Source organism: Colius striatus, chromosome 13 (genome assembly GCF_028858725.1).
Source record: "Colius striatus isolate bColStr4 chromosome 13, bColStr4.1.hap1, whole genome shotgun sequence".
NCBI classification, from domain to species: Eukaryota; Metazoa; Chordata; class Aves; order Coliiformes; family Coliidae; genus Colius; species Colius striatus.
In genome coordinates, this window is record NC_084771.1 from 22,771,250 (window position 1) to 22,795,060 (window position 23,811).

General features: G+C 42.4%; 1 long non-coding RNA gene across 1 annotated transcript in view; it reads right to left on the reverse strand.

Moving 5' to 3' along the window:
* The window catches only part of LOC133626624 (uncharacterized), a 35,414-nt gene extending 12,235 nt beyond the window's left edge, over positions 1–23,179 (reverse strand). Inside the window, exon 1 of the long non-coding RNA XR_009819685.1 lies at positions 23,062–23,179. This is a non-coding gene — a long non-coding RNA (uncharacterized LOC133626624). The remainder of the gene's footprint in view (positions 1–23,061) is intronic.
* Positions 23,180–23,811: the final 632 nt, after the last annotated feature.

The following is a 23,811-nucleotide window of genomic DNA, read 5'->3' on the forward strand; positions in this document are numbered from 1 at the left end:
TCTATACAACTTATGTTGAACATACTCTGTCCCAGATGGCTTTCCTGCTTATGTAATAGATTTATCAGTCAGTAGTGATGGACAATCGGAATAATTCAGCCCAGAGCTTTGCTTGATGTGATCTGAATCCCCCTTGGGCATTACTAAACAGTAGTAAAGATCAAAAAGGAAGAGACTTCCAGGTTTGACTTGGCACAAAGGGCTCTGTTAAAACAGAAGGAGATGCTAGGTCAGGCACTACCACCCATCAGAACTTTTCTTCTTCCCTGTGGAGAACAAGCAGATGTTTAAAAGCTCCACAGTCTTCAAAAATTGTCTCCAAATAAGGCACAACAATACCTGCTGCACAGGCAAGAAAGTGAGAGTTAAGGTTGCTACAGTAACCTCCTTCTGAGATGTTATGGCAGGGATTTTTCTCAGGAGCTTGAAAGAGGAAGGTACCCAAATCACACAGTTAAAACCAACAGGAACTGAGTGCCTGGGAATTCTTCAGTACTTCACGGTCTTCAGAAAGACGGCAATTATCTGATGACTAGACATAAGATAAGACTCATCAAAGGCTTGGCTTCTTCCTCCCTTCACTGGCTTCTGTATGGCTGACCCTTTAAACAGGATCTTAGTGAACTACAGAAACTCATTCCATCCCTCTTTTTCTAGAAATTCAGTATACAATAATAGAAATCTAATTGAATTAGCTTTTCTTCCCACCCTACTATTGTTTCTTTCTCACTCTTCCTGATCCTTTTTATTTTAATTAAGCATTTTTAAGTAGAAAACGAGGGTGGCAGCGAAGAATGGTGGTCGAAAGATACTCAAGTGACAGGGAAGCTCTTTGAGATTCTTCTGCATTCCACTAAAGGCAAAAATGCAATGCAGACACCTACATGTTCCATATATTCCCAGGCTGAGACCTGCAGAGCACAAATTCCCTCCCCACTGGCCCTGTGGAGGTGAGATACCAGAGTGAGTACTTACACCAACTTGGTGTCACTTGAATTCTCCTTACCAGAGAAAACCTCTAACTGGCCAAGTTAAGCCCTAACATCTGAGCTCTACAGAAGAGCAAACAGATGAAGACTCAACCTGGCACATCATCTCTCATAACATTCATTTATCCTTCACTCTGAGTGTCAATCTGCACATAGCAACTCAAGAAGTACAGAGTTTATTTCAGGTGTATTCAGTGATCTCTGAAGACCTCATTTCTTACAGCCCCATGGGCCTCCAGGGACCTCCCACCACCACACTACACTTCATATATGGGCAAGAGGGAGGTGAGACTCCAGAGTCAGAACAAGACACAAGATCAGGACTTAAGCAGTGATAGCAAAAGCCGAATGAGGTGAACGTGCCCTGCAAAGAACATTTGCCTTACTCTGAGGACGCAGTGCAGTACCTTCCCAACTGCAATGCATTCAGTGATTGTGGCCAACATTAAAGTCAAATGCCATTTTTTCCTCGCTAAATACTATTACCACGATTTACCACACAAAGACCCAAGTATACATCCCCTAGATCTCTCCATACTCAACAGGTCTGGATATAAATGAGGGCTTATGGTAAAGTCCCACCAATCTACACAGGCAGCATCACTTGAAGAAGTGATTCTCTGTTTTGATATTCTAACAAATGTTCTTCCCATAAAGTGCAGCAAAGGCACATGGTGAGAAACTCGTATAGAGCATATGGTGCTGAAATAGCAAGCTGATAAGTCTTTAACAGCTTTTGACAGTAGTAAAAGATCAATTATTGCACCATAAATATTAAAAAGTTCCTCCAGCCTTTAGCTGGAATGAATGTATATTTAAACATCAGTGTCTCCCTTCAAAAACAGCCAATTTCCCTCAGAATCTGAAAGCTATGCAGCCCTATAAAGTTACATTAAATGCTTGGTTGCTCTATGTTTACATCTCCAGCTGCTCAAGAACAGGCCTAGTGTTTGCAGCATAAACTCCTGAAGCCACTGAAGCTGCAGGTCACCTGAAAATGGCCCTTGACCCTTTGTTAGAAAGATAACATGGAATTGCTATTGCTTTCCTTTCCCTTCCCTGTGATCTTAAGGTTTTATAGCAAATATAACCAGAGATGCCCCTAGAAAGTATTAGGCAAGAGGGCAGGATTTCCCAGGCTGGCTACTGTGCCAGCAGAGAGGCAGAAGGGCCATGGGGTTTACTCTCTAACTTCTGGACCCATGAGATTTCTGCCTTGCATGAATATACATATGTGCATATACACAAACACATGTGTGTGCATGTACAGACTCACACTCTTACTAGCCTTAATTTTAATCATGATGCAAACTGGCAGCCCCTTTTCAACAGTGCCCTGTGGAAAGTCAACAGTAATCAGGGATTATTTAGGTTTTCTACTAAAATTAATACTATATATATGGCATTTTTATGGAGATTTGATGATAGAACCACATGTAACGACCCTGGGATCCAGTTCAATGCAGCACTAAATGGAAATGACACTGAGCTATACTTCTTGGGTTTGGATCCACAGCTAAACTGTCCTATTGTGGTTCTGAAATTATTCACATGGATCCACTGTTATTACTTCAGGGCAACACACTCCAGTAGAACATCAACTTCTTGCTCTGGAAAGCTTCTCATCCAAGGGAAGTATCTTAACATGCTTTGGGCTTTAAAAAACTGACTGTGCTGCCTGCTGAAGGTAGGGATGTTAAAACCTGTGAGCATTATTTATACCAAGGGGATCATACAGAGAAAGGAGTAATGGTCAAGCCTCTTTTGTCTACCAATGGACAGAAACTCACTTGCTATGTAAACAGACAAAAGCAACAGAGAGAAAGAAAAGGATTCAGAGAGTAATGAACCCATAAGTCCCAGCACAGCACCGCTGAAAAGCAGAGCACAGTTTCCCTGCTCCTAGGCCAGTGAATCACCTGCCAGGCCAAACTACCACTCTGCTTCTCAACCACCTGCCCATGACTCTATTCCCAACACACCCTTAGGGCTTGGCCAACCCCGTGCACAGCAAACCACCTTATACACAGGTATTGTTTACAGTAGGACATTTCTATCCACAATACTGATCTATACATCGTCATAAAAGTGCTATTTTTCAATTAAAGTCAAGGAGGCCAATTAAAAATATTGTAATATGAATAAAGGGTAGGTCAAATCTACCTTGGAGCAGTGTGAAATCATACTTCACACATAAATGCCACGTGTGTCACTGACCCATGCCTCTCCCACATGGAAATCACCTATTTTCCTCTCTTGACTGTGTTAGTTGGAAAGATACAGCTTGTCTTCAAGTCCTGTCCCCCCTCCCTTTTCCACCCATACCTTCCCACTTTACACTGCCTGAACTTCTCCAGCCTACCTCACTACCAAGGTGCAGTGCTCAGGGTGGTGGCCATTGTCAGGCAGCTGGATTGTCGTTTCTTGGATGAGTGAATTTATCTTCCCCTTTTCTCTGTGCCATTTTGAGTACAGATCATTAGATAGCACAAGCGCAATAACTGTTGCTGACCTTTACATCTTATGACCTAATGGCAGCCTTGTCCAGCAGGTCCTAAGTGGTCTCCTTTCTTAGCAGTTGTATTTATCTTGGTTGGAAACACCACTCTGAGGCGAAATACACCTGCTCCTACGCATTCTTAGCTCTGCAACCTTCTGTTCTTACTGTCAGGTCAGACCTGAGCCAAGGTTCAGAGATGCCCTAGCAGACTGATGATAGCAATTTGTATTATTTTTTAATATCTTCAGCCAAACCTGCAGAGGAAATTAATCTGCAGGGCAAAGTCAGAGAGCACGTGGTTAAAGATAAAACTGCTACTACTATCAGCAGCAAATGGAGTGTGCTAAACAAAAAAGGAACTTGTGAAGAAAAGTTAAAAATCATAGTGCTGCCCTTGGAAATACATTGGCATGAAAAAGCAGAGCTTATACTCTCCTTCCACATCTAACACACATCTATCCACACCCTTTGCATTAAATGACTTCTTCATTGCACAAGGGGCAATGCATGCCAGGAAGCACACCAGCTGATGGGCAGGTCAGCAGGAGAGGCCAGAGCCACGCCAGTGAACATCAACCTACTCCAGGCTGGAATGACCTTCTCCACGGAGGGACTACTCACAGCTGGTTAGGGTTCAGCCAACCCAAAAATGACAAGCATGTTTGTAGATAGCCTTCAGCAAAGGGGAGCTATAAAAGAAGCTCTTCTCCAGTTAATAAAGCAGGCAAGAAACTGAGCAGTGAAAGAAAAAGAGAGAAGTCCCAAATCACACTCAGAACAGTAAGAGAGGCAGAAAGTGAACATGGTACATGGTACCTGTGAAGCTGCCTGGACCATGCCTGGATGAACCTAAGGCTATTAGAGACTCTTAAGATGAATTCTCTTTTCTTCAAAACTAGGCACTTGTCCCCCTTCTCTAATACTTGTTTTATTTTAAAAAATGTTTATGCTTTTTAAGTGCCAGTAATTCATTCCTGCAATCTGGCTCTGCCTCAGTCCCAAGGGTGTTTGTTTGAGATTTTTAAAGAGTATTTATCCCATACTGACAAGTCCAGGAAACAAAAACTCCCATTGAGCTGCGGCAGACGTCACAAGGCAAGTATCCTGCCCTGCCTTCACTCTGCTTCCCAAGCAACATCCAGCAGAACAGCAACCCATGCTGATTTCTGGTGTAGCAAACCATTGCTTCACGAGCATGAGCCAGGTCTATGCAGCTGACAGCGGTCCCAAGGAAGCCAAATGGACATGATATCCCAACCAGCAGACTTAGAATCATGGAATGGTTTGGGTTGGAAGAGACCCTAAAGATCATCTAGTGGCAGTCTCTCAGCCATGGGCAGGGACACATTCCACTCAGCCAGGTTGCTCAAAGTCCCATCCAGCCTGGCCTTGGGCACTTCCATGGATGGGGCAGCCACAGCCTCCCTGGGCAACTTCTGCCAGAGCCTCACCACTCATACAACAAGAATTTCTTCCTATCATCTGCTCTAAACTTCCCCTCTCCCAGCTTCAAGCCATTACTCCTTGTCCTATCCATACATGCCTTTGCAGAAAGTCCCTCTACAGCCTTTTTGTAGGTCTCCTTTAGGTACCGAAAGGCTGCTGTAAGGTCTTCCCAGAGCCTTCTCTTCTCCAAGGCTGAACAACCCCAATTCTCTCAGCCTGTCTTCACAGGGGAGGAACTCCAGCTCTCTACCACATGCAACTGTGATCCCAAAAACCCAGAAATGGAAAACACCTCAACAAGTTTGCAAGTAAATCGGTTAGATCCTGTGTTGATTAGTTACTTGCTATAATCTATTAGCAACACTGATTATTCAGCTTCCTTCATAGTTAGCCACAATTCAGTGAGAATGGAATAAAAGAGCTCACAGAGTGGGACAGACTGGGGGCTCGGGGCTTACAAAACACCACATTGCCAGTTTTTATGGATTACAGGAATTAAGCAAACATCAGAGACAAAACAGACCATAGATATTAATTATGAATATGCTCTAATTGTGTTACCAAACAGGTTTCATAAGTTTAACCAAAAGTAGAAAGATAACATCAGTTCAGGAACAGTGTTTCTTCTTTGCCCAAAGATTAACCTCCATTGAGTTTTACACCTCAGTACTCTCATTCTATTTCATATCACTTCCCACTGCTATCATTTTCTTTACCATTTTGGATACTTTCTTCATTACAGTGTCTTCTAGACATTGTTCCACAGAAGCAGTTCACTCCTTACAATAACAGCTATCATCTGAGTCCCTCTCATTCTGTAGTTTTACTTCACACACGTGTCTGCTTTAGAAGATGTGTATTTCATGCCTTCATTTCAACAGCTACAAAAGAACACCTATGCACTCTCTTTTTGGATTGTTAACCAGAGGCTAGAGTTTCCAGTCCAAAGCTTATCATGAATTGTGTGATATCTGAGCACAGCTGTATAAGGGAAGTTCTAATGAGCTCATCTGTGATTATATCTGCTGCTAAACTTGGCTACTATTCAGGCTCACTATTAAACATTTCTGCCTGCACTGTATATGTATTTATTGCTAAAGGTGAGGAAACAGCAGATAGCCCTAACTATGCAAAGCATCCCCCCTACACAATGTCTGTTGGGACTCAGGTCTAGGCCTTGGAAGCTGATGAGCTAAGGAAAGAAGGGAGACATGAAGGAATAATTTCTCTTCAGGATATACCTGCTGTACCTAAAAAAAGTGACTATAAAACCTGAAGGAAAATATGTGCTTTGAAAGGTACTCTAAAGTTAGAGCCATTTTAATCTAATTTAGTTCTGATGTTCATCAAAAACCTCCATCTAATGGGCTATCCTCTTTTAATCAGCATAGCATGGGGAGGTGAGTGACATCTCAAACAGATGAGCCCCAAGAATAAGGTTAATACCCTAAGTGTTGCATCAACACTTGTGTTGCATCAACCCAGCAGCACCTATAGAGGTGTTGGCGCAGGGTCTGGATGCAAAGCACAGCGCCCTGATCAGTGTGAGCCCAAAGACACTGAACGTCTCCAGAGCCTCCACTCACAAGAGAAGCATAAACACCTTGAAATGAAAATGAGATAGAGGTGGGGGTTTTTGTTTTCTCAGTTATTCAGGGGGCTGGTTTTTTTTAAGGCTGACTCCAGCAAGAGTAGCCTGCTACAGTGTTTAGAAGCGCAGTGAGGTTACTAATGCAGTGCCACACTGTTAATGGTTTCAGTTTCTGGACTAACTTGGGCCACAAACCAAAAAGTGAATGCAGCAGCAGCATCTCCAATGAATGAAAACACAACTGACAGCAAGGAGCACATCCAAGGACATGGCTGCAAATTCCTGCCCAGATCGAGCAACACCTGCTTAGAAAAGAGATGCAACAATTCCACACAGCAAACTGTCATGTCCTATAGCAAGTGTACATCTTCCATGGCAAGGCAGAGAGAAATCTTGTCATTTCTAGTCTTTTCCTCAACCTCCCAACTATACTGCGAGATTATGAAGATTCAGCCAACTTGGTCTTACACCTCACTCACTGCCAACCTCTGGCACTGATTCTGACAAAGTGGTGAAGTAATGAGTCTTCTGGTGACTCAAAACTGTTCTGTGCAACTACGTAACTTCCTAGAAATACTGGGTGCTGAAACTATTGGAAGGGTTGTTTTTGCTGAAAAATACCACTTTGATCGAGACCATTTATATAATTTCAATTGTGGTGTAACTACAAACCTCAGCAAATTGGGGGGAAATGGACAAATTCCCCTCTTTACTTGGAAAAAATAATTCACCATTTCTTATCATTTATAGTACTCACAAAGCCATCACTTCCAGAATAAGATGTGTCATACTACAGTAAATGAATTATTTTGATTCCATGCTCTAAATCATGGGCAGCAATTTTAAAACACCGTATCAAGATTAGTGTCTCCTGGGAGGAGACTGACACAATTACTGAGGCATTAACAGTGACTGTTACTAACGTGTCAGGAAACATTGTCTAACAAATAGCTAAATGAAAAAAGGAACCAGCACAATGTGCAAAAAAAGAAGTTTCAAAGAAACAAAAGGAAGAACTTCTGCGTTGAGGTGAGGGAGCACTGGAAGGGGTTGCCCAGATGGGTTGTGGAGTCTCCTTCTCTGGGGACATTCAAACGCCCCTGGACAAGTTTCTGTGTGCCCTACTCTAGGTGGTCCTGCTCTGGCAGGGAGGTTGGACTGGATGATCTTTTGAGGTCCATTCCAACACTTAAGATTATATGATTTCATAACCCCCTTTCAATTGTAATGATTTTTTTTCCCTACTGATGAGTTAGTGCCTTTGGCACACACTGTAGGCCAAGCAGCTGACGGTGTGTTGGGGCATTTCAGGATGGGGAACATAACTTAAGGTTGGCACTGGAATCCTTTAGTAACTTAATGATAATTTAACTCAACCTGCCATTACCTGTGAACAGTTTCCTTGCTTTTTGTCATTGGCAGGGATGTCTCTCATTAAAAATTGAAGATCACAGTTTTTAGCTTCCAAATCGCCCAGCCAATGTAATTAATATTGCATGAGCCAAAAGTAATCAAGCATCACTTTAGGATGTTTTCTGGACAGTTTTGTTGGTTTGGGTTTTGGCATGTTGTTGGGTTCTTTTTAATAAGCTGTGCAAGCATGGCCAGAGAAGTAATGAACTAATATCTCTGCCTTGAACTAGTCAGGTGTAGTACAGCACCTGTCTGTTCAGACATTTCAATCTCAATTGCAGGGCTACAGTTCCTGACCTTCCCTTTAGCTCCAGCTGCAATATGTGCCAGACTGCACATTTCAGACGGGCACAAGGAGAAAGGATAATGTCATGGAAAGCAGACTTTGCAGGTCACCCAGCAAGGTCAGAGTAACACCTACATTAATGAAAGCAGAGCTCTGTGTTCCACAATTCTTAATTCTTAGAAGAGTTTAAAAAGTCAGTCGAAACATCTGAGCAAATAATGCAATGTCCAGAAGGTGAACTTGAGGCTGAGATGAGAAGAGATTTCAAGGAACAAAGTCCACGGGAAAGAAAGATTCCCAAAAGTAGAGTAGGTTTGAAAGCAACACTAACACCAATTCTAGAACTTGCATGCCACGAGGTAGATAGAAACTTGCCACAGAAACCAATTTCATCCAAAATACTCCATGGATTAAGTAAAAATACATTTTTCAAGAGAGATTTAACTGACTTTGGACAACTCAGAGAGAAGACCCAATGATTACTGTCAGGCTGCAATTAACAGCAGAGGTACAAGGATTGTGCTCAGTATAGTCAGGGCCACAGAAATCCAGGACCATGGCAAGCAAAGGTGACACTGAGTGTGTATGCAGAGGATGGGCCTACATTCAGGAAACCAGGACTGCTTACCACAGAAAGGGGTGCTAAACAACAGCCAAAACCAGAGCCAGCAAGAGTAGCAACCAGAGTCAGTAAGAGGAGGAAGTGTAGCAGTGCAAGAGGCAGAGCAGGGCAGCCCCAGGCTCCTCTGTCACTGCCTGGCAGACACCTAGGAGCCCACAACTCCCAGCACCTTGCACAGAACAAGCCCCAGATTATCAGACACCCAACTGCTCCTGCCTGTTTCATGGCTTCTATCAGCAGTGGTGATCCTGAAAAAGAGAAATGCATTTTGCCCAAAAGTAGTGAGGGCCAAGGGGAGTCAATTTACAACTACATATTTCAGAATTTCCAAAATACTGTTCACAGGAACTGTCAAAATATTTGGTAGCAGTTTGACTCAATCTGACACAAAATAGAACTCTTTTTAAAAAAGGTGTTTTACAACATGGAAAATCTGCCTTTTGGCCAGCTCTAACTGATAGCCCAGTGTCAGCTCAAAAAAACTAGGCATGTGTTACTTCCTTCTATTTTTCCCTTATCACATTGCACAACTGCAAGAAGAAGGGGGTAGCTTGTCTCTGAGATTTCATCTGGCTAATAGGAACCTGTGACCCACTTGCAATCAGCAGAATTAGCAGTCAATCAGTCAAGATCCTTTCTAACATCGATGCAGAAAACACAAAAGGTTTGCATTTGTGTTACAGTTTTCCAGCAGCCAGGCTACCTGTAGAGATTTATGTCTTGCTTTCATGCTTTACAGCATCCCTTGAAACATTAGTAACATCATCGAGGCAGGAGCAATAAAATGCCAGGACCCTTTACCACATGCAATTCTGACACCAAATCAAGTTTCTCACGTGAAATATAGATTGAAGAAAGAAATGGCGTAAGGAGCAGAATCAAATTTATCTCCATTATTCTCACGCCACCAATGTCAATGTATTACATCCCTATCAGGCTAAAACAAGTGTTTCTTCTGAAAGATGCAAGAGTAGAAGTACAGCTTTGGATCTGAAACTACACTGACACAGGGGTCTGCCTCTGTTTTTAGCATTACACAGTTTTATACTTTCCAACTCTGAATCAGCCTTTTTAAAGAAAAAAACTCCTATCCCTTCTATTCAAAACCATCCAAAAGAATTGCAGAAGATTGAATAAGACTGTAGGAAATGTGTCTAGAGAAGGAACAACAGATTGATTTTAATCCTACAATTATTCAATGAAAAGATTCTAGATGAAAGACTGCAGATAAGCTAATAGTCTTTTCAGTCTCTCCAATCTCCAGTTCCTCAGATCTTGTGGGAGACAAATGTGAATTACAGCCACAGTCTGGTGATCACACTAAATATTTATTTGCCAGACAGTGTTGAAACATTTACTTCAGCAGACATTACTTCTGTGGACTTGTGAGCACCAAGTGGCACCAAGAAAAGACCTTCTCCTCACTCAACCTAAGGCACTTCGTGTCATTCTGACAATACTAAGAGCACTTAATGTGAACATACTTTGTAGCCTCTGACATGCTGCCAAAGAAGGGGAAAATACTTTAGTGCAATTGAGAATTGAATTCACAGTGTATTAAAACAAACAAGAATAAAACCAAACTGTTGTCAGAAGAATGACTTATGTGAAACTCCCAGGGGACAGCGTTCAAACATTGCTCAGGGGGCTGTTTGAATGCCATGACATACGTACCAATCTCCATCCTTCAGGATGGACCAGCAGTAAATAGTTACCATGTTGCCCCCCTTGAAGATTGATGCTTGTTGCCAGGCAGCATTTTAAGGTTTACTCCCTGTTACGCTGTCCTTGACAGCTGTCAAATTGGAGCCACCTCCTGCCAATACAGCTGTTCACAAGGACACAATGGTCAAAGCATTTTGTCCTTAGCTCACACTGCCTCTTGCTGCCCAGTGCTGTCCAGTTACTTGCTCTTGTAAATCAACTGTTGTTCATACTCAAAAGTTAAATCACTGCTTCTTTAATACACTGAAGTGTGTTATGTCAGGGCAACCAGAGCTTGGTATACCTCCAAACAATACATTTATTAAGACATATATTACTTCATGAACACCTAGGTTAAAAATGACTGGTAATTTATAGCAAAAAACCCTCACAGAGATCGGACTCCAGCCTTTTAGGAGCAGTGCCTTCCAAATAGCGAAAGAGCAACTTCATAATGTAGAATGAGGTCTGAAACACAAAACCTCCTGTCTTTAGAAGGCTGCTGTGCCCTGGCTGTAGAGCTGAGGAATAGATCCAAAGTGTTGTAAGCATTGCAAGGCCAACTCTGGCTCCAGGAAGGACTGTTTCAGTACGCAGCAAAGCTCACAATCACACATTCTTCTCTAACTCACAATATCTGATGCAAAGCCTGCCTTTCACACAGCCAGCTGCTAGCGTCTCTGTCACCTTGATCAAGTGAGAATGAGCGATAGCACTTGGTTGTTGACAGAGGAACATTCTAGGCAGGCTATGGCTTGCCCATATCACGTATGCAGCACAGGATAGAGGACATTAGTGTTTAGGAAGAGGTATGTTGGCTGCCACGTAAGAGTACCTCCCTGTGTGATTAGCTGCAGGCACCAGGCAGGTTCCACAGCTCACCTTCCCCACTGAGCAGGCCCCACACAATGCTTTATGGCCCAGTCTGTCTGTAAACTGAGAAACTCACTCAAAAGTGAGCACTTGTGATGCTCAGAGCAAGGACTGAACATGCAGACTACTCCTGAGAGACTTCACTTCGAACCCATGCATAGCTCGAAATTATGCTTTGCCTGCTCTCTGTGCAGTGAAGACTGAGAGATCACAGTATGCATTGCTTTTCAGAGATCACCAGTGACGATGATTTATGCTTTAATAGCAAATTCCCCTTGAGTACTTAATAATACAGATTAAGCCCTAATAAATGTGTTTCCTGCAGGTTTAAATGACTAACTCTGTGATCTATCAGGCTTGTCTCATAATACATACCATTTTTCTTGGTAGCTGAGGAAATTTCTAAAGAATTGGCAGCATCTGTGCCTGGAATAATACAGAAATCTATTTTTTATTGAAGAAATTTTGTATAAATTAATTCCAGCCTTGGATATAAAATGTTAAATTTCACATTCTGAGTGGAGATCTATCAGAAATATTCAGAACAAACATTTATTAAGAAAATGTAAAGTGTTAAATACTCCTCAAACATTACAAATCATGTCAAGCTGCAGTTTTGCATCTTATTTTCTAGACATTTTCTCTCTTTCAGTTATACATTCACAGCACCTAATATATTCTGTGTTATTCCTCCCAGTTCCTAATACTTTTATGTGTTAACCAATAAAGGAAATTTTTAACATACGGCTGGTTTTAGTTAGCATCTGTCAGAAAACCAAGAGATTCATTAATCTGGTGCTGAGTAGCAGGTCCAAACTTCACAAAGCTCCACTAATGTTTTGATCAGTCTGGAGCAAAAGGGTATTTAAGAATCTCCCTGACAGCTAGAGGGAGGGAAATAATCACTTTGAATGAAAAATCCAAATTCACTCAACTGGTAATTAAATTGCACTGAATATTGATTCAGGGCTCTAATAAGCTCAGAAGTTCAAAGCGAGCACTGGAAGGCAAATATTGCCTCCTCTTCCTTCAGGCAAATCTGTAGTACTACCATAAAGTAGGATTTCGCTTCGTTCTAAATACACAGGATTACGAAAGAGTTTCAAAAGCAGTCCTGCAATCTCTTTCCCTCCTCTCTTGCCCTCCCCTCCTCATTTTTAAGCTGACAAATTTAACATTAAGTAAATTTCAACCCAGAGTAGCACTTTAAAGTGATTTACATCTAGACAAACAGGTTTGTGTCACCCTTTGGTTTTCAGAAACTAGGCAACTGCTCATTTTTTTTTTTACTAAACCAAACTAATCTGAGATTAATGTTGAGCAAAAGCTCATCCTTCATTCCTCCCAACCATGCCAGAGGCACTAATGACAACGTTAGGAGTTGGCTTGGCAGAGGATTTCAGATACCACAGCACTGGAGGAGTTGAACAGTAGAAAGGGATCTCTTCATAGCTTTGTAAGTCACTTACCAAATCATCTTTCCCCAGCAGATGGTGGGACAGGCCACACTAAGAAAGGGAAAGAAGGAACTCTTTTGGTGAGACTTTTGCCTGATTAAGGAGTTGCACATATGACATAATGATCAGAGGAGGCTTTCTAGAGGTTTGCTTACCAGGCTGTAACTCAAGGTATGAGTGCCAATCTGCACTAACTTGCAGGGGTCAGCAAGGAGCCCATCCCTCCATCTGCTCAGACAACTGCAATTAGTTGTGTGCAGCCTCACATTCTGTATGCTGGCTAACGCAAGGATCTCACGCATTCAGAACTGGCCACCTATCAGCAGTGCTGTCAGTGGGGAGGTGCATGAGGCTGCTACTGTGGAGGTCATGGCTGTAACCTTGACTACATTGGTGACTGGGCAAAGCACTTTGCTGTCAAACCTTTTCATTCCCTACCTCTAAAGTAGGAACAAAATCCATTGCAAAGCACTGATGAAAACACCAGGCATCACACCTTGGAGTCTTCAGTTAAGAGTCGGTCTGACAGCTCACAGACAGGTTTCAGGCTGCTTCAGCCTCATGTATCCCATGCTTCTCTCCCTCTCACCCTGGTGGGACTTTATGTTGCTTTAAATCTGCCCCTGCTTTGGTAAAGTATGTATTTCAGGTCAGCACCTTCCAAAGCCCAACTATCCTTATCTTTTACCAACCACACACATTCCCATCCCTCTGGTTATCTGTGACAGATACCAGCCCAAACTTCCCCATTTCCCCCAGAAGGCACACACATCTCTCTCCATACCAGCCAGAAGCTGCCACTCTCCCTGAAGATCAGGGCACTTGCTCTCTCCTCTTTGAGAGCTCATCTCTGCAGACAAACACCTCATCCTGCCCTGTCTGTTAGGGTGATGGCCTAACACCCAGCACCCTAACTCTGAAGCCTAAAATACCATTCAGTGAGGAAGAGCCTAGAGGTAGGGTGTAAGAAGCACAGGTACCACTTCGTAAGCCACAAAGAATTATGGAGCTCTTCATACAGCCACCAGGAGTCAAATAAATAACAGCAAAAATATGTGCCTCTAGCACCTTTTTCCTCCCAGTCTCATGCTCTTAGAGGTTGTCTACATCTATCATCCAACCAGAAGGGCAATGTCCTGGAACAGAGTAGTTGGTGACTGAAGTGCCCAAAGACCTTCCCTGACCACACTGACCGTGTGTCTCAAATGAAGCCTCAGAAAATACTTCTCAGAATACACCAAGTGATTGACAGGCAATTTAAAGCTTTTGCCCCCATATCTTTCTTATTCTGATGTAAAAGCTCTTATGTGATAACAGTTGTCTCATTATTCTCTCTCACAAACTACAAACCCCTAAAAACTCCAAGGGGAAAACAAGTTCTCTTGTTACCACTCTGCCCAATCCAGCCAGATGTGAGGATGCCAGGATTCCAGCAGTTCATCTCAGCATTGCAGAACTGCTGACTGTTGTCAGAATGCTTCTTTCTCCATTCTGCCTCCCTTTCTGTCCTGCACTAAAAACTCTGATTGTTTTCAATTGGCAAAATACTAAAACCTGCAGCTCAATCTCTGTAGCAGACTCATTATGGCTGTCATTAGACGGTCTTTGATCTTCAGGAAAGAGAGAGGAGAGCAGAAAATGTCTGGGCTTGTGTGCTTGTCCTTAGATGATCATTGTTGCATAGTACAAAAAGGAAGGTCGAATTTGCTCTGTTATTCTCTTCAGTTGAAATTCCAAAAACAAGACCCACACTGTGTGAATGAACATTCCTCCTTTTGTTCTTTAAGGGGCTGAACACATACACAAAAACACATGTTTTCAACCTAGAGCTCTCAAAAAATCTGCTTCATACACCTCAAGGTAACACCCCTGGCAGGTGATCATTGTCCATTTTCCCATATCTGAACATCATACCCATCACTTGCTGGTGTCCAAGTGCAGATCTAGGTCCATATCTACCCACGTGTCAAAAAAACAAGAGAGAAGAAACCACATATGATGGAGCAGCAGGAAGATTTTGTTGGTATGCACCCCAGGAGTCCCATTATTTATAGGCAGTGGACCTCAGTGGATTCTCAGGAAATCTTTATAATGTGCAACACCCTCATGTATTCTGCATTTGCATGGGTGTTGGAGAGGAGATGAAACAGTGATGCTTCATACTAGTGCAGGAAACCATGTCCCATGAATGTTTCCTTGCAGAATTAAATTTATTAAGAGAGACACTGTGGAGAAGCCTCTGGCATCAGTGGAGTTGGAAGTGGGTGCAGAAGTGGGTATAACTACTGCATTGGTACAACTGTGAAATCTCAGCACCTTTACCTAGAACACAATTTAGTAGAGGATCTGGGCTTGGAAGCAGCAAGTGCATGGCACAGCACAGCTAAACTCTGATCACATGGATTAAAAACGTCTCTCCACTCCACCAACTTTTTATATGACATCAGATCTGATTCCAAAAGCACTCGAAACTCCCTGACTTACATATGCATCAGACTCTCTTCAGGAAAGTTGTGCTATTTGCTGCTAAGAGTTGGCCTGAGGTTCTTTGCAAAAACATCTACTTAACCTCTGCCTAGCTGTAGCAGGACTATTAGGTTTCATGGTGACCAAGATGACTCGTGTCTGGTAGGTACATTGGCTGGTGTGCTGCCTGTGCGCAGGGCTGTGCTTTAACAAAGCATTCAACTAGGACAAAAAAAAATCCAGCTATTTCTTATGAAACCACAATCAACAGAAACATCAGCAGTAGATGTTTAAAGATCCTTGGTCCCAAAGGATTTAGGACTGAGAATTTGCTTTGGCCAATGTTTGTGACTCTGGTCACTCTGGTGAAAATGTCTTCCCACTTTGACGTCCTTCCTGTCTGGGAAGCTTTAGAACTGACATGCATGTCCCAACTCCTGCTGCCTTTTGTCCTCTCCTGGTAGTCACCGTGTTTCACATTGCAGACTTCAGGCAGTCTCTGGTAATGCAGTGTGGTCACACCTTTAAATCCAGAAGTGTCAAGCTTGACTGGCTGTATCTCCCTCTCTGCACAGCATGACATACCTCAGACTAACACATGGTTCCCAATATATCTTTTGTTACAGGATAAGATGTCATAGGATAGAGCAAGTGAGGAGAACAGACTATTGAATTATATCTTATGTCATCCACAGAAAAAGTATATTCATTGTTATAGAAGACACAGCAGGAATAAATAAAGGATTGAAAAGGATAGTTGGGTTATTGCGACCCATTCCTTGCCACTACCAGTATCTTGTCATATTTCTTTCTCCACCTGAACAAGTCTTGTCTCAAGAGTAATCAGACTCTGTGAGGGCTGAGTCATTTTTTTGAGTGCATTGCCCCAAAAACACCAACACTGCACAGCAAATGAATATATAGGGGTGTGCCTCACACCTGGTAACCAGTAAGGCACACAGCACACTGCCATCTGCATATACACTCTTCATATGGATGAATAAATTCATTGGGAAAAAAATACCTGCCAAATCCCTAGATGCAGCATGAATATCAGGGTAAAAATGAGAGGAAGGTACCATCCACATAAACCAGGTAGAAAGCATCCCTTACATGTCTGCTAAAGCAGGGAGTGGTGGAAGAATCTTCCTGCCAGGACTATCACAGACTAAACCCCACATGCATCTCAGATGACAACTCCATCTTCAAGACTTAGATGCTGTCTGGACAAACACAGACTTTTCTTTGCAATGCCTGCTTTACTTTTTCTTACAATGTAGTTACCTTCAGGATCCAGCCTCAAGTTTGAACTTCACAATCAGCAATATCCACTCTAAGTACCCTAGTAAATATAATGGTGTGTGCAACTCGTAAGAGGAAAAGGTACATGTGGGTAGATTCCAGGAAACAGACAATCAGAGAACTGAGTCTCAGCTCAGATTAATTTTCAGATGTTCCTTTATAATGTCTCATCTGCTATATATTACAAGGAATGGAGGAATCAATTTACACAAGACCCAGTATATGGATTAATTGCTCTTAATGACAGGTGGTATCTGACATTTAAATGAACAGTAGCTCTACCTACCAATTTGTAAAGCCCTGATAAAAAAGATTCTGTCTGAAACAAAAACTAAGCTGTGGTGTAACAGTTGTGCACAGGATGCAGAGATGCACATCTTTGCCACAACAGGAGCTTTAATTTTAACTTCTTGAACATTTCATTCTTTGTTACTGCCTTGCTTGAGACAAACCCTTTCCTTTCTGTTTGTCCATCTGCAATTTTGCAGAGAGAGAGAAAACGATCGGCAGCTTTTCTTCCATCACACACTTTGCATGAAACTAACTTTTCTGAATTCTCCTAGCACATACAGTGTCCCTGCTGCTGCAAGATAAAATGTGTCACTGCTCCATCTGCTACTCATTTGCTGATGAGTCTGTACAGCAACATGCTGCTGAGTGGAATATTCCAAAAAAGAAGAAACTGTGCAGCCCAATAGATCTGGCTTTGACAGAGCTAGAGCCAGGTCTCATTAATCACTTTGCTGTGCTGCTTACAGTATCTGGTAGAACGTTAAGACTGCCTCCCTGATTCAATACTTCATTGTACCATCATACACTAGTTAGACAGCTCTTCACTTGGTGCAAGAATGGAGAAATAGAGGCAGCAGGAGGTTCTTAATGCTAAACGATTCCTTACTTCAGTACAGCTCCTTAGTTTCGGCACAAGGAGTGATAACAATCCAGGTGCAGAATGTACCCAGTTGTCACCTTCCTCCATATTGTGTTAAAGCTACACCAGAACATGCTGAAATTGTAAGACACACAGTACCAAGGAATTGCCAGCCACTTTGGATTCCTGCCCACTGCTTGCTTAACCAGAGGAAGTCTTATCTCATGTTTTGAAGCAACAAGCTACACCTCGACATTAACCATGGGGCAAAGTTCAGAGAACATGGTGAGAGATGTGCAGCCTCTGGCCAGTATCAGAAGAGACTTCCTACTCTGCACAGAGATTGTGCAGGAAACTGGATGGACCCGTCACTATTCTAGCAACAGCCAGGGAAATCTCCTGGGACCCGCTCTGCCCCAGAGGAGAAATGTCTGCTTGCTTCTCTGGGCTTGCCCTGTTGGGGCTAATTCACCAATGGAGGCAGGAAACCGAAAGAAGGTGGGGTGTCCCATCATCACCCAGTCAGGCCCCATTAGCATGTGAAACATCACCCTATACAGCCCCAACCGAAACTATCAATATCCCATTGACTTGGATTGAAAAAACATTATGATACCTGCATGTCCTCCTCTCTCTTCTCTCATAACCTGCTCAGCACTGGGACCATGCAGGGTCCTGATTCCTCCAGCAGCCCAGCTCACTGCCCAGCAGTCCTCTTACTCCTTGTGCTCACCACAGCATTCACCTTCACAGCCACACCACTCACCTACAGAGCCCTTACTCAGATCCAAAACCTCCTTCTCCTCAGAAGGCAGGTTGGAGATGCAAAGTAAATAGTTTTTTATTCAAGTCATTCTAGTCCAACTGACTCCCTTATCCAGCTGCATGAGTAAACACTGCTCCATTACTTAGGGAGGCCTCTGCTATCTCTAGAGCTCCTAATCTGTTTTTCCCCACAGAGGCAGCAATCTGAAAGCCACATACTTGAAAAGTTTCCTAATAGCCATGTCTGTTTGTCTTTTTAAGATTTAAAAAGAAAAACAAGTCAATCTCTCAAAGAAAAATGTTGTTTCTTTTTTCAAAATAACTGAGGGGAGGAAATCATTATTATTTGCATTTCATTTTCATTTTTCAAACCATCTGTAATCAAAGAAATGCCTGATCTCTATTGAATTACAACTGCCTTTGAACTCTTAATGTACAGCTCTTTCCTGTACTTTACATCAATAATGTTGTTAGAGCACATGCCCAGTCACAAAGCATAAACAGGCAGACAGATACAAGAAAAGTGAGGAATCTGAAAGCAAGGTGATAAGATTCTCAAGGCAGAAACACATTTTTCTACTTATCATTGCCTAAGGATAACACTATTTGAAGCACAAAGACATGCAGCTCATGGTGTTTGATGAAAAGGTTACTCAAAAAGAAGAGAGGAAGAAATTATGACATTTCCCCTCACCTCTTTCTGATTTGAGTCAGAGGAGAATCCAAACACGCCTAAAAAGGCAAAGCAAGGCAGCTGCCTTCAGATACTTTCTGAAATTCAAGTTTTTGATGAACAATGAATTGGTAAAGTTACAGTCTAGGTTGAAGTTAATAACAATGGATTCTTAAATTTAAAAAGTCAGGTTTCCAAGACACCTGGTAAAGAAGAGCCCTGAAGGGGGAATTGTCAAAGAGAAGCTGTTACAGTATACTACAATTTCATTACAAACCTGACGATCTGACAAAGGCAAACCTCCCTCACCAAAAGAGAAGTGTGAATAACTGATTTTTGTAGATCAGTGGTTCAGCTGGGGAGAGAAAAAATACTTTAGGTATACTTGAAGCAATTTATTTAAACAAAAAACATGGGGTTTTTACATACATATATATAAACCTGTATATGTGTATACATATTCAAAAAATAGTAATCATGTTTTGTCTTGAACTACTCATTTCAACCCCAAATGATTTTGTTTCCCTTTGCAGTATTTCAAGTAACAGCAGAAGCAGAAGTTGCCAGCTGTGCAACCACAAAACCAGCGAGACATCATATCTGCTAATTCAGGTATGGAAAGAAAAATCTTGGAAGAAAAGGAAAATCTGGAGATATATCTTTTTTCTGTCCAGAACAGGGTTTCAAATTTGTTTATCAGGATAGTTTTTTAAGAACCAAGATCCCTCTGAATCATCTCAGATCTGTTGAAATTGGTCCCCTTTGTAATCAACACTGGAAATTATTCCTCAAGCCCATCACACAATTTCTGAACAAAAAATCTGGCACTTCAGGACTACATGGAATCTCCTACCTTAGTTGTTTGTCTCTTTACAAAATATTTACAGACCTTCTAGAGGTAGGGCGTATGGTGACTTTGTAGCTCAGAGGTTCAAGCATTCACATGGGATACAGCCCAAGGTATTTTACCATAGCTATAGTAAACATCAGACTGGAAAAACTGTGCCTAATTCTAATAGAACTTCCAAGCTTGAAAATTCTCTTCAGTTAAATTTAGCTTGATTCAAATCAAAATATGTATGTATAAATCCCAGCCTTTGGAAATGGCTCCACTGCTGTCACTGTACACAGAGCTGCTGCAAGACAAAGGAATCTCCACTTTGATCCACAAGCCTGTTTTGCAAGGCCTTACCATCCCAAAAACAACCTTGGCCACAGCTGGAAGTTTAACTACACCCTCCAGTGAGGACTTGATACTATAAAGTTAGTCTCCTTGTCCTAGATCTCATGACTGACCCACTGTGTTGCTTCCAGCTCTTCTGCAGTCATACTGTGATTTAACAGGCTCTGCCAAACCCTCCAAGGCAGAAAAAAATCTAGCAGCAACTACCTGAAAGACCCCATAACAAGGCAAGAGGTAAAGCAAATCCTGGTGCATTGAAGGAACCAGGGCAAGCAAATAAAGCTGCTCTGCAAGTCCTAATTGCTTGTTACCAAGACGGAAAGGCGAGCAAATTTGGATGGCTCTGAGCAGCACTCTCTTGTCACTGTTCTGCCAAGTAATCACCCTTAGTCTCACCTGTGGTCAGCAATTGTCACACCAGCCTCACCTCCTCTAACACTCCCCTGGGAATTCAGCTACCTGCCACACTTTCAGCCACTTCTTAAGAACTGCAGGTGGTAGTGAATTTTGTTGTCTGGCCACTTAGTGGTTTTTTACAGGGAAGGGATCTTTTGTAGCAGAAGTCTTTCAAAAGTAGGAGAAATGAAGGATATTTATAAAAATAACCAGAACCCTTCCCCAAGGTATTCTGAATAAGACATTCCCAACAGCCTTAAGGTTCAACATCAGCAATGCATGAGTAGATGAAGCATTGAAAAGGTGCACTCCTCTCCATAATTAAAGTGTAACTTCATTTCTGATGACTTCAGTGAAGCGACAGTGAGTACGTGATTAACTCAATAGCCAGAGAACTACATACACTCATAACAACCCAGAAGAATCAGGCACTGACAAGGTGGAATGAACGTGAAGGAATTTCAACCAAAAGTTGAAAGGATGGAAAAGTTACTGACAATTCAAAGCAGAGTTATACAGTGAGAAAAGTTAACCACTAAAAATCAGTGATAATACCTGGGCACACTGCTGGCTCATGTTCAACCGCTGTCCATCCCCAGCTCCTTTTCCCACAGATAGTTTTCCGTTCACTTATCCCCAAGCCTGTAGCATTGCCTGGGGTTGTTGTGGCCCAAGTGTATGACCCAGCACTTGGCCTTGTTAAACTGCATACAGTTGGCCTCAGCCCATCGCTCCAGCCTGGCCAGGTCCCTCTGCGGAGCCTCCCTGGTCCTCAGATTGATCTACACACCCACTCAGCTTCACGTCATCTGCAAGCCAAGGGTACACTCCATGCTCTCATCCAGACCGTTGACAAAGATGTTAAACAGAACTGGCCCCAGCACTAAGCCCTGGGGAACACCACTGGTGACCAGATGTCAACTGGATTTAACTCCCTTCACCACCACTCTCTGGGCCCAGCCAGCCAGTTTTCCGCCCATCTCGGAGTAGGTCCATCCAAGCCATGGGCAGTCAGTTTCTCCGGACAAATGTCGCAGGAGGCCCTACTAAAGTCCCAGAAGACCATGTCCACAGCCTTTCCCTCATCAGCTAAGCGGGTCACCTTGTCATAGAAGGAGATCAGGTTGGTCAAGCAGGACTTGCCATTTCTAAAGCCATGCTGACTGGGCCTAAACACTTGATTGTTGTGTATGTGCCTCATAATGGTGCTTAGTATGATCTCTTCCATAACGTTTCCCAGCACTGAGGTCAGGCTGACAGGCCTGAAATTCTCAGGATCCTCCTTATGGCTCTTCTTGTATATGGGTGTCACGTTTGCTTCACCAGCAGCTTTGTGACACAGAGCAGGCAGAGTGGTCAGCATCTGCTCTGCTTCCCTCCTGCCCTAGGCAACTGTACGTTGTGCCATGCTGGGCCCAGAGCTTAGCAGGCCCGTTCCAGGTCTGGTTCTGTTCCTCTGTTCTCATAGACTTGTGAAGTAGTGAGATCTCAGCTGTCGGGGGGTTGGCGAGAGGAGTAGGGTTTCTAGGTGAGAAGAACAGGCCAAATGCTCTCTTTCTATCACCCTCCAATGTGCCAGCTTCACAAACCTGCTGACAGTCCTTGAGAGCTGATGACATTTTTCAAAACATGGACAAAAATAGACAAGCTCTTCCCCCCACCACTGAAAAAACTCACCAACTATTCCCACAGAGCCCTTCTGTTCTGCTCTTTCTTTGACCACCTTCACAGACTATTCTCTATCAAAACATTTACAGAAACTCACCCCATTCCATAGTAAAAAAAATAAAATAAAAAATCTGTCTTAAGGGAGCAGCTGACACCCCAGCCTATTAAGAGATGCTGACACCATCATGGCAACAAACATACACTGTAAATTCTGGTCCCCTGACACTACGACTTAGACAAGAAGAACTCCTAGTGACTCCACACAAAAATATTTGCTTGATTGAGAGTTTCATGTATTGATTTAACATAATGTAAATCAAGCCATTAGTACCTGTAACTAAGATTGTAAATAAATTTAAGTGCTCATTGAGCTCCTACTTTCAAATTAAAAGCAAAAACAAGCACGTTTTTAAAAACACAATTCATAACTCATTCCTTGTATCTTGGCTCACTGCTAAAATACTTTCGTGTTTTACATCCATTTCAGTTTAGCAACACTGATAGATCAATTTATTTCTGTAACCCGCGTACATACACTTGCTATATATGCTATATATGCAGTGTCCTTTGGAAAAATGCAATAAATTGAACTGAATAAGTATAAAACAATCAAAATTTCTTTGTGTGTTTTTAAAAAGATCTCTATTTCTGCAATTCTTGTACTAATCCTTTAAAATCTATAATTAAGTCTCTGCTGGATGTAAATATACCAAGATATTTGTCCTAGAGGGGAAATCCAAATACTTTACATAAGCAAGGATTAATATGCCTATTATGAGCCACTAGTTTGCCTTGGAATAAACCTGCAAGATGGGAAGCTTCTTGGCTCTTATTCAACTTGAATTTCAATGCTTACCTTCAGCATATGCTGAAGTCCCCCGCAGAACAAGAACCAAAGTTGTTGAGCAGATTAAAGCCATGAAATCCAGCATCTTGAAGGATCAAACTCTCACAGATAAACAATGTTCTTGTACTGTGATCTGTGTGAATAATCAGGCATCACAAGCTGAGTAAAACCCCACTGTTCCATTAGTCCTATTAGAACTATTCTATATAGTTCTATTAGAACCAAAACCCCAAAGCAACTGAGACTGAACTCTTACAGGGGCTAGATCTATTTATGTAACATGGGCTTTCTTCCCAGGCTCCTCAGCAATTAGCTTTGCTTTGTGTGCATTTTGAAGAGTACCTCCTGTTTCTTATGTCCCTCTGTATCCAAGCAGCTCTTCTCAGACAAGACTTAAGTGGTGAGAGACACACTCACTCCTTGTTCCCTCTGCTAACTGAAAGTTCACCATGCTAAGCCAGAACTGTACAGAACACAATTCTGTAGAATTCATTCAATATACATGAATTGTGCTTTCCAGATGAGGCAAATGAAGCTTTAGAAGCCTCCGAAGACCTCGTGCAACTCCACAGAGTTGCAGCTGAATTGCAGTTCTGCAGCCTGGTAGTGTCTTTGCATTCCTAGGATCAGCTGCATGTACTACCCAGCCTGCTCCAACAAGTCCAAGAACATACCTGAATCATTGACAGTGTTACCTGTCCTTAAATTAAAAGGTCATAAATAGAAGCTATCCATGCTGCAAGCTCACAAACCTCAATG